Genomic DNA, 12,655 nt, shown 5'->3' on the forward strand with positions numbered 1-12,655 from the left:
ACTAAGATTACAAGGAATTTTATTGCAATAATACATAATTTTTTCATACCAGTGCTTTGACACCATTCCCACAGGGGGAACATTCTGACATCACCAGGACAAACAGGACACTTACTGTAAAAAGAAATAAATCACTCCCTAGGATACCTAAGTAAATATTTAAAACCTTAAATTTATTGCACATTCTTGAAAATCTCAGTCGAAACTTTTGCGAAAAACCCTGCAACATATTTCTTATTTATGGATCATTAATTTACTGAAAACTCATTGTGAGTTATTTTTTTATAGAGTATTGAGAAACAAGGTGCTGCTCACTAGAACTGGTAAATATTACAAAGTATCTGTGAACATGCATTTTGAATACAAATCAGAAAATTTCCATTACATATGCAATCTCCTTTTTTCATTTCCCATTATATACTCAGCAATATTATTGAAGAAACAGAGTTTTATAAAAGCTCATACAAATGCTCATTTCCTCAGTCTACGATCCGACACAAGGAAATTCTGATAAGGTTATCTGCTTCTTTTATTGGACTTATTAATTTTGCTGAATATATTCCAAGACATGATGTATCCTTCAGAGTAGTCAATGCAAAACTCAACATTAGAGGAGGAAGGAAAACATGCTTATTGTGCAGTGCTGTGATAGGTCAGCTTTTGAACTTCAGAACTGCTGGTGTTCACAATTTCTGAGTGGCAATTATTCAGTATCTCAAAAAAGTAGCTTAATGTACACTGAGACAGCTCAAGTGCCATAGCTTCCTGCCTAGGTCCTATAAAGCATTTCAACTCAATAAAGGAAAAATAAATTTCTTAGCATAAGGTCACTAGGACAATAAAAACTAACTCATATCATTTTACTGCCAGAGAAGCCGGGATCTGATTCAGGTTGTTTTATTCTTACTTGTTCAAAATGTTAATAGAAGAGTTTTTTCTTCAGTGATGTATTCTGCCTTATCCTATGAAGTCATAAATACATGAAGTGTTTCAAATATATTTATGTCACTTATATATAGAATTAAATGTGTCTCTTCATAAAAATTATACACATAAATACAATTATGTGAAACTGTTTTTCCACATTTAAAACAAGTTATTGTAAAGATTTTAAGAAGGAACAGATCCTCTCCAGAACTCTCTGTGCAGAAATAAAGGCACACAGGCAATCTATGGGTCAAGAGCTTTTAGGGCATGACAGACTCAGTGAGCAGGAACAGCTGAAACATTCAGCACATGCCATTGTCCCATCGTGCATGGCCATGCCCAAGACATCTGCCCAAGATCTGAAAATGTAATTTGCATCAAAAGTGTCTGTTGAAAGAAGTTTAAATTTATGCTTAATAAAGCTTAAATTAGGTTCAATGAAAAAATCAGAAATTGCCTCACTGATATGCCAGAACACTGATCAATTCTTTTTGATGAAAACTTCTTGTAGCCAAACATTTCCATCTTGGGCCTAATGCTCATTCAAAGAGAATTCTCTCTGTTTCTTTTTCAGAAAAAAATTGACTTGGGGAAGAGTGGGGCAAAAAGCCTTTATATTCCTATGAAATGCATTAGCACCTCTTGTTTTGTTTCATTTTATGTATAAATATATATATTCATGTGCACTTAACTAATATGTATAAATAAAAATTACTTATCAGATTCTATATACATATAAATCTGTGGAGCATATCCGTGTTGGATGTCCCAGACCAGATCTTTGTAGATAGGCATCAATGTAGATTGGTCTCATTGGAAATACCAAAAGGGCTTCAGGTTTAAATAATTCTCTAGCCCTTCCAGGTGGTTCATCACTCCAGGTCAAGTTCAAGATGCATTGATTAAGTAGCTTAAGGGAAGGTCACAGATCTCCAGCCTACCTTCCCTGGGGTCTTCGGGAAAGAAGGATATTTTGTGGCCAGATGGAATCTCATGCCAGTTATCAGATGAGAATAAGACTACTGAACAAAATAAACCTCATTTAAAATCAAAATTAGCTTTCCAGTGGCCAGAGATAGATGTTTTCCATTTGTGCAAAGTGTTTTAAAGTTACAATTTAGCCTTCTGATATTTGTGTTTTTTGGTAGGCATCATAACTTTTTCTGATGTGGTCTTTGTTTAAACAAAAAACTTTGATTACCTGTGCTCCCATTGAACGCTCCCCTTCAACAGAGCTTTTCTCTTTTCCTCCCTACTCAACACTTAAAGCATCTTAGCCAAAATACTTTGGAATTTTCTAGTTTTGTGTTTTGCTTCTGTGATGGGGATCATCCACTGTAACTGAGACTCCCGAGGAGCTATGGGGTTCTTTTTGAAACTACAGGGTGGAAAAATGTTAAAAAAGGATCTGCAGGATGCCTCTCCCTATGAACCCATGAGGAGAGCTGGAAATGATCATCTATTTTAAAAAAGGGTACAGTGTTCTTTCACATGCAAATTACCAGAGATCCAACTCACATAGTTCATATCCCTATAGGAGGAAATACAGCAGAGCTGACAGATGTCATCAGTTGACTTAAATGACTGTATAAAAATTCACAACGTAAGTCTTTTATCTACAAACCCTGCATGTTTAAGAAAAAAAACTGTGCCAGTGGTTATAGGCTACTACTTTGACTGCTAAGCCTTTGTCACCTGCAATTCCATGGGTAAACAGTTCTAAATTATGGGATCCATTCAACAATATCAATAATTTTAATACAAAATGGTAAAGACATGGATTTTTAAAACAAAACCAGAAAACAACCAAAAATTACTGTTGAGCATGAACGTTTCTTTATGATCAAACTTGCAACATTTTTATAGGCTGCATGTCTGAAAGAACATACATATAATGATGTTTAAAGTGTAGTTCAGAGCAAAATTATTGCAGTTTTATATATATAGTGAAGCCATATAACAAAAGAGCAGTAGCTAGTGTTTGCCCTTATATGAGATGCAGTCATATAATAGAGAGCCTTAAAGCTAGGGTTTACTGTACTTTGGGAATTAATCACATAAACTATAAATTGGGTTCAACAGGCTGGCTGGGTAAATAGGCGCAGCTAATGAGGACACTATGAGATCTTATAAGAGCGCTGACTGCCCCAGGACAAAAGTGCCGAGCTGCACCTGATGGAAAACTAGAAGACATCAAAGCATAAAGGATTAGTGCTCTCACAGTGTTGAGAAATGGCCAGGGGGAGATTCACCAACTTATTACCCACATCCAAGCTAATCCTGTTATCTGCAAAATATGACTGTGTTCAGGAACTGCCACCACCTAAACTTGCAGGAGACTAATTCTGTGTTTACATGGACAAAAGTGAGGGGAATTTTCATCTGGGCAAAGAAAATGAGAGAAGGGAATTTTTAAGGGTTTCCTTTGTATCAAATGCTTGAAGAGGCGAAAATATAAAATTAGCTCTTTAATGGCTATTCCTTATCCTATATAGATATCCTATAGGATAGAATCCTTTCTCTGAGAATCCAGGGCAAAAGTCACATAAAATGTGTTCTCTCTTGTTTAGTTTCACTTTCCTAAAAGAAAATCAAAATGCATTGGAAGTACCTTTGAAGATGAGAGGAATTAATAGTCACCCAATATCCCTGCCCAGGAAATCTTTTGTGCAGCAAATGTCTGCCTGGTGGTTTTTTCAGAGCAATAAAAAGAGGTGAAAAATATCCCAAGGTCCTTGCCAGCACACCACAAAAATATAATTCATTATACAGCCTAAGGTATGTGAGTTGTCTCAAAAAATTTTTTGGAAAAGGTTTATAATTACCAATGCTAGGAATCTAATTTCTTTTTAATACCAAAGGTTCATTTGGTATAACAGCACCTATGGTGGAAAAGAGATCTTATTTTTCAATTTGAATAAAACAGAAATAGACCAAACAGTACTTCTTAGAGCAGATAATTCCAGGGAAAAGGTCTGCAAGTTATATTTAATCTAAACATGCAATATGTTCCTTCCAGTGGCTCATCAGTGCCAGGGATGGTTGCCTCCAGGGCAGAGTTTAGGCGTGATTACCCAGGCAAGCCCATGGCTAAGCATTTATATGGCATTAAGGAACACCCCCAGCACACAGATCTTGCAGGCAAGGATTTATCTAGCTATCTAAAGGGAAATGATTAATTTTGTAGGTTTTAATTTTTAGGGATGTAAGGATGCCAGAGTGCCTGGTGATGGGAGAGACTCATTGTGAGGATGGCATTGCCTGCAGGCTGCCCTTGGCTTTCTCACTGGTGCTGTTTGACAGCACCACACCAAAGTTATGAGAATATTGCAATTAGAGGCCCCCATTAGCAATGAAAAATAAGCACCCTGAAGAGAAGGAGGTGGTGATTCCCTGATGTGAGTGAATCAAACTACCAGGGGAAGATTGGTGTGGTGACCCCATGGTACCCCAATTTATACTCTTGACTTGCATGTCAGCCTCTTCTCACTTGTCTGCTTTCTAACCCTGGACATATCTGGATTTCTTCTTTTCTTTCTCCCTTAGTATCACCCAGTCTAGTAACCAGAATGTCCCTTGATTCTTGATAATTGATGTCCCAAAATTCTTGATAATTTACTATTTTTTCAACCCAAAACACAATGGATCCTCCTCTGTCTATATATAAGGATTTCCTGATGTCATTTTTAAAGGTTGGTCTTGATGACCATGGAGGTCTTGTCCAACCTTAATGACTCCATGATTCTGTGAAATTGCCAGCAACAGATCAAGGAATGTTCATTGGTTAATTTAACAGCTTCCTTCATTTCATAAGGTGAATTTTTATACTTTTGGTAAGGTGACTTTTATATTTTTATATCAGTTTTATTAATTTTCATTCATAAAACTGATATAACCTGAAAAATCAGATACTGAGATCTCTCAAAGTCCTCTCAATTTTACTGAGTTCTTTCTTCTGGAGAGTGAAGAATATTTAGCCATCTTTTTAAAGATACATGAAAGCTACACTTGTACATCTTGGAAGAAATTCTTCCCTATGAGGGGGTGAGATCCTGGCTCAGGTTGCCCGGAGAAGCTGTGGCTGCCCCATCCCTGCAAGTGTCAAAGGCCAGCTTGGACAGGGCTTGGAGCAACCTGGGATAGTGGAAATTGTGCCTGCCCAGGACAGGAGATCTGGAATAGGATAGAGTTTTAGAGCCTTCCAACCCCAAACCATTCTGTGATTCTATAATTCTACAATTTTCTTTTTCCCTAACAGACATCTCTCTTCCTTGAGATTTTATTGAGATGATTCTGTAAATTTTATTTTATTCCTCTTGAAAATGTGTCAATTGTTGAATTGAAAGCCAAATAATTAAATTTTGTAAGAATAAAATGCCTTTGGATTTAATTCAAAATAGATCCCTATTTGGCAGTTTTTTAAACTTCCTAGGAAATTTGACAGCCACAGCAAAGAGTGTTATCAATGCAGTGAAGAACAGCTTCAGCTAAGACACAGCTTCTTAGAAAAAAAAAAAGGATAGAAAACACCAATTAAAAAATGAAGTAGTTCTATGGAGCATTGATATTCACATAAATTTCTACATGTTTGCCTGATTATGGGCTGAAAAAAATCTTTCGTACTTCTTTGTCTTATTTAAACCAAAACAAATGGAGCAAGACTAAACATTGTGGATTCAAAACAAGAAGGAAAAGAAAACCTGGTTCCTGCCTGGAACCTGTAGGGACTGACATGATAGTCCTGACAACTGCTTTCCTTCTCATTTTAGACATTTGGTGAACAAATGGGAAGCAAGAATGAGAAGTAATAAGATCCGTTAATAATTTTGTTTTTCTTACTGATTTCACAAACTCAAGTACAGTTTTGGATGACAGAAAAAAAGCCTCAGAATAGGTATTAGCAGCTAAAGAAAAAAAAACAATTTTGAAGCTATGATTTATACAAATATTACATTGATCCTCAAATTAAATCCTTTAATTGAACATCATGAAGGAGAATGATCTTATGAAAGATTTTCTGATTTCAACATTCATTAGGTTTGGTTGAGATTGTGCCCACTGTTATTTTCTGACCTCTTTCCTGATGTTTTTTCCTTCCTATCCTGGCTCTCTTCCTCAGCAAATTCATGGACAATAATCCTGATATGATTTGCTGTTTAATTTTTCAGATGCATAGATCACCTGTTGGCAAATAAGAACTCAAAAAATTGCATTCTGAAATTTATGTTGGACAGCACATAAATCCTAAAATTGACCAATGATCAAAATGTGTAGGATCATAGAATCAGAAAATGCCCTGAGCTGGAAGGAACTCACCTATGTCATTGACTCCTATGATAAAATGCAGCAAGGCAACAAGCCCCTGATGATTCCAGAATAAATCCATACAGTTTTCCTTGACCCTTAACAGAAATCAGCGCCATTTGGTGATTGTTACCTTATTCACCTTATACATACATTTACAGATTTATGCAAAGGTTTTTCACAAGTGAGGAAAAGGTAAAACTCTATGGATCAATAACGCTTCCCCTTTCATGTCCTCCTCTCTCCCCACCACAAATCAGAAAACACTGAAAACAATTAGTTTATATTCCTTAGATTGAAAATATTTTTTTTTCTCTGTAGTCCAATCTGTATCACAAAAAGTGACAAGAGTGGAGGCCTTCTCTTGCCCCTAAGTCTTTTTGGAAGTAAGTCTACAAAGTATTTTTTTTCTGTTAACTAAATATTTTGCTTTTGTTTCCCACAGCTACGGAAAAAGTCAATATAAAAATTTTCAAACTACCAAAGAATATTTTCCTTTTTAGCTGCAGAACTATGATGCCTTTACTTTTTCTGCATTGATGTTTTATGTTTCTGAGATGCTGAGAGAAGGGAAAAAAAAGTTTCTTTTTGGTGAGTTCCGGGCTCCTCAGGGCAAGAGAGACATGGAGCTCCTAGAGTGGGTCCAGTGCTGGGTGGCAAAGATGATGGAGGGACTGGAGCATCTCCCTGACAGGGAAAGGCTGAGGGAGCTGGGGCTGTTCAGCCTGGAGAGGAGGCACAGCTGAGAGGGGCCCTCAGCCCTGGGTGTCCCTGTGTGCAGGGAGGGGCAGAGCAGGGCCCAGGCTCTGCTCCAGGGCCCAGCAATGGCACCAGAGCCATGGGCAGGGACTGAGCCCAGCAAGTTCCACCTGGACAGGAGGCAGAACTTCTTTCCTGTGCAGTGACCGAGCACAGAACAGAGACCAGAGAGGCTGTGGAGTCTCCTCACTGGGGATATTCCAGAATTGTCTGGACACAATCCTGCGCTCTGTGGTCCCTGCTTGAGCAGGGAGGTGGGACCAGATGAGCCACTGTGGTTCTTTCCTTCCCTTTTTTTGATTCTGTGATGCTGTGTGCATTTAAGGGACATGTGACGAGTCGTTACTTCACCTCAACTTTTGGAACCAACTAAAAGTTAGTTCTCAGCAATATATTCCGTGGGTAAAGAGGGGACCTACTCCAAAGATCTGTATTTTATTGCAGCATAGATAACGATCTACGGGCAGGTCAATCTGTGTAGTCTGTTGGAACTCTTGGTGTGCTGCCCACCATCACAAATTGATATCTGATAGGATAAATTACTTGCTTATATTTGGTGAATGCCACCTTTTCTAATAATTTCTTCATTTTCTTTTCTAAGTCATGAATGTCCACACTGCATCTATTGTTTTTTCTATTTCCTAATAATCTTTTCACACCTAGAACAGAAATGTTTTCAAGGACTGGCTGGTGTGCACCTTTGAGTTTTTCACAGAATCACAGAATAGTTTAGCTTGGAAAGGACCTTAAAGGTCATCTGGTTCCAATTTCCTGCCATGGGCAGCAACACCTTCCACTAAACGAGTGTACAAATGCTCCTAAATATTTTGGATTGCTCTCATGACAAGATACCTGATGTTCTGTTTGCTCACCTTGGTATAGGACAATTCATTCACGAGATTAAGTCTGGACATTTCAAGTTCACTTGTAGCTATACAGAGTTACACAGTGACAAACTCACAAAACTAAGTCACATTTTGCAAGGTACATTCAAAAATTTTGGATAGACTGAGGAGCAGGAAAAGCCTGAGGTGAGCAGTGTCTTTTAAAGAGTCGTCAAAGTACTCTGGGCCTGCTTATGGCCATGTTTGGCTGGAAAGCACTAATTAGATTAGATATACTTGGCTAGAAGGCAGAAAGCTTAAAACATTAACTTTTTAAACATGTGCATACATTTGGACTATAACATATTCTGCTTTTTGGAGGTATGCTCTGAGTAAATATCTTGCCAGCATGATGTTATCCCTTAATTTCCTAAATAGAAATATACTGTTCCAGAGTGCACACACACAGTTCTTTTGTACAGTGTTGAGAGAAGAGCATGGATCCAAGAATGGTACAATATCTTCTTTTTTAAATTAGGAAATACATAGAAATGCTACACATTTGCTGACATTATGAATTTTGATTTTTATTTTTCTTTTTATATTTTTTAGAACATTTGTTTGTTTATGACTATTGAGGAGAGAGCTATATAAGCTTTTTTTTTTTCAATAGGGATTACTCAAAGCTTCCGAACAGTGTGAAAAACCTTAAATTTTGTTGTCTTAGCACAAACTAATGGAGAAATAGAGTATCCCATGGCAATCTGCCTTCTATGGTTTTCCTCTCCTCTACTTCTCTCTTTGCTGGGACACACAACACCCTTACATAAACATGCAGAGTTACAAAACCAGCACAGTCTAAATAACTTCACTTTGGAAATTGTGTAATTCTAAAACTGCTATTCTCGCCAAAAATTCCCACTGGGAAGAACTGAGAACAATATTGGGTCAAACAAGAGTGTGAAGTGATAATTTGAGCACTGGGGAGTTTAAATGGATGCCTAGTTGTGGGATTATTTTTTTGTACATCCACAAGGTGATCAGGAAGAACTTTTGTGTTTACCTTTGTTTTTGAAGCTATTTAATAGATAGGATGAGAAATAAGAGGCTGGTCCAGCAGATTTTGTTCACCTTTATGTTCTATGTCCATCCAAAGCAATTGCTGGGTTGGTTTTTATTGTTTTTGTTTGTTTGCTTGTCTGGTTTCTAAGGCAGGATCCTACAAACACATGGGAACATAAGGGATTTTTTAATTAGGGAATATGGTCCATAATGTAATGTTCATTCAGTGTAATATCCATTCAATATTTACTCTGGAATTTAGGAGGCCTTAGAAATTCCTTTTCTGAGAGTTTAATTCAAGACTTTTATCTGCTGAACATTTGTAATGGGGCCTTGGGAGATCTGCATTTGAGATTCAGCATTGTATTCTACATATCATGCATCCAAAATCTGGAATTACTTCATTAGACTTTTGTTCAGAATATCCCTGAAAACACAATTCACAAATAAACTCAGATTTTGCACACTCACTGTTGATTTGTGATTTTGGGCTTCAATCTTCTTTAAGAGATGTCTGTCTAAATCTCATCTACACACTGATATATCTTCTCTTTCAGGAATTTTGTATTTCATGCAATTTGCACCTCTCAAATCATCTCCTAACTGAAAAATTTAGAACTTTTTTTTTTTAATCTGTTCCACTTCACAGATACTGGGTGGGATCCTTTTGTGCTCTTTCAGGAATTTTCTGTAGTATTAAATGAGTGAAGATATAGAAGGAATTTTTTCCATTGTCTGTGAGAAGGTAGGATGTGTGGTTAACGTTGAGTCAGGTAACTCCTACCCCACTTAATTAGGACAAGAAGTTAAATTAGTAGAATTGACTGGTTTGTAAATCTTAATTTGGTTTATATGTGCACCTAGGTTCATCCCACACAACTGAACTGTCTCAGACTGGGACGAAATAGTCCTAGGGTCCCTCTGTAGTCAGTGGGGACTGATCTACACACCCATAACATATTTGGAACTTAAGTGAGGTTCCTTGCACTCTGGAAAACTCATTTCTCTGCACCTTGAACACAAGGCAATGAGAAGACTTGGCAAGGAGAGATTTGGTGTGGGACTCATTCACCTTCAATTTTTCCCAAATTAGGTTGCAAGCCAAAAGTCTTTAATCCCTTGGCAATGACAAGTTTACTTATTTTTTAGAACTGCCTAATCCTAAATTTAATACTTAAATTTCAATTCTATTGAAACTTCAAGTGCTGCTTTCACTCACTACATCAATTAAGGGAAGTGTGAAGAGCTCCAGGACTTGTCTCCAGGACTGTGCTGGTTTCCTGATCCCTAAAGGCATTATGTAACAAAGTCATGCATCTGGAGGATTTTTTTCAGGATTGTGACCCTTCTCAACTGAACACCCTAACTACCAGCCTGAGTTAGCATTCCTCTAATCTTTTCCCTATATACTCAGTGGATTTTGTATTCTTTCCTCCCCAAGTACCCAAGAGAAGGTATTGAATAGCCTGGCAACCAAAATACTCAGAGACTAAAAGATATGAGTTTAATCCACATCAGGGTGCTTAGCACCTTGAATTTTGATCTCACACTTCATCCTTACAGAAACAGGAAGTAATAATATTTGCATCCCTTCAGGGGGACAAATTACATCCCAAAACATCTGGTGTTCTATACTGAGTCCATATACTCTTGGCAGAAGCAAGTCAGGTTAGACTGCCCTGTAAATATCCCTGGTCAATAAGAATAGGAAAGCATTAGGCAGACCAAAATTTTTAGAAATAGTACAGAGTATTTTAGACGTTATTTAAAACATGCTGAACCATCAATTTCCAGGCGCTGAAAATATCAGTATCCAAGTTTGAACCTTAAACCAGGTGACAGGATTTCATTTTTTTATGTTTAAGGGCTTAAATTTCAGCAAAGCAATAATCAGAAGAGTTGTAGTGAAGTCTACTCCAGCCCTTAGTTAATCTATTCCTCAGTTCCAATTTTTAAAATGGGAGTATTGGCACAGGGGCTGTGAGATTGTATCTGTTCAGGATAATGAAGTGTCCATATGCTGTGGTGATGGTTATCACTGAAAGACTCAGGAGAGGAGTGGCCTCAGTAAATTGCTGAACAAACTCACTCCTGACAGGGTTGTGAGATCAAGCCCTTAAGCCAAGATATCACAGAAGTCATGGCAAACAAATCAGATATGTTATGTCTCAGAAACAATGCTGTTCTGCAATGGATAGGGCTTCTCCTTCTTGCAGCACTGAAAACCTTCTGTGGTTGGAATAGGGACATTTTAGGTTTCCCTAAATCCTTTCCCCAACAGATACAATCTCACAGCCTCTGCTTCAACACTCACATTTTATAAATGGGAGCTTGGGGAAATAGATTAGCTAAGGGCTGGAGCAGACTTTATCATAACTCCTCTGGTTGTTTCTTTGCTGAAATTTAAGCCTTTAAATTTCAAAACCTTTTGGTTTAGGTCCAAACTTCAATACTGATGTTCTCAGCACTCAGACTGTGATGGTTCAGCATGCCTTAAATAACCACTTAAATCAGACCAAGGATATGAGGGTAGAAAGAAGTGCTTTTTTATCTGTACCAGGTCTGGGCTGTGGTTTCTTTACTTTCCCTTGTAAATTAAGTTTACCAAAGCAATATGCATCAAGCTAAGAGACCAAGACACAATTCTGGCTCACCAAGAAGGAATTTAGACAAAAAAAGAATATAGGTTTGGGAATGTTCTTGAGGAAAAGTTGCTCCCTTATTCTTAAAAGGATACATAACCCTGAACTGCCACACTTTGCATAGTGCAGTGTACAGGCTTTTGATGAGAACTGAAGCCAGAAGGCTTTCCTATTATATTTGCCTAGCTGGCATTACCTTTCCATGGTTCCAGGTGAAGTGGTGGTACAATGCCCACAATTCCTTCATCTCCCAGACCCACTGAAGCTCCAGCTATAGTAGCTGACAATGTAATATTCATTCAGCAGCTGATTATAATTAAAAATATCAGAATAATTAAAGTCCTCAGCTTGACAAGCAGAGCCATAACTTTGCCTTCAGACATTCCTCTCTAATTAGTTAATTAATCCTAATGCAAATTATAAGCAATAATTAGTCAGCCAAGCTTGACATAAAAGTCTGCTGACTTACAGCTAAAAGGCTTTTCTGGTTGTTGGTTTGTAGGTTCTTAAGGTGTCTTTTGTCCACTCAGGTTTTCTGTGTCTCGGGTCCTGTTAAGTTTCTCCTGATGTATGGACATGAAATTAGTTTGCAGAGTGAGAAAACAGCTATAAAAATTTGCACTACCATAGGCACTATTTTATTTGCTTAATAAACTGGATAGTCTGAATGTGTATAGAATATAAATGCAGCACATATGCATCCTAATGTAATATAAGCAAGTTTTTATACAATTTGATACATTTAAGGTCTTTCCCATTCCCAGATATAGCAGGATTTATCTGCCTGCAGATGGTCTGAGGTGTTCTGGTCAATGACATAATGTAAACTTCAATATGATTCTAAGACTAAGCAAGATTCTGATCTCCTGTATGACAGATGAAATCAAATTATTCTGTACCAGGATAACTGGTATTTGATTCACGTTTTTGCATAGGTTTTTTAACTGTTAAAGTGAGACAATTTGAGTTATCATCAGATAAATCAGAAGTGTGAATATTGCTTTTTCACATGGCAATGCAGCTAATATCAGTGAGATGCATTCCACAAAACCCCAGTGCTGTCATATCTCTGAAATAGTCATGATTGATTTGGAGCACTCATGGATGTTTATATGTTTTTTCTTCTAAAGCATTTTT

This window comes from Zonotrichia albicollis, chromosome 3 (assembly GCF_047830755.1).
Source record: "Zonotrichia albicollis isolate bZonAlb1 chromosome 3, bZonAlb1.hap1, whole genome shotgun sequence".
In the NCBI taxonomy this organism is placed as follows: Eukaryota; Metazoa; Chordata; class Aves; order Passeriformes; family Passerellidae; genus Zonotrichia; species Zonotrichia albicollis.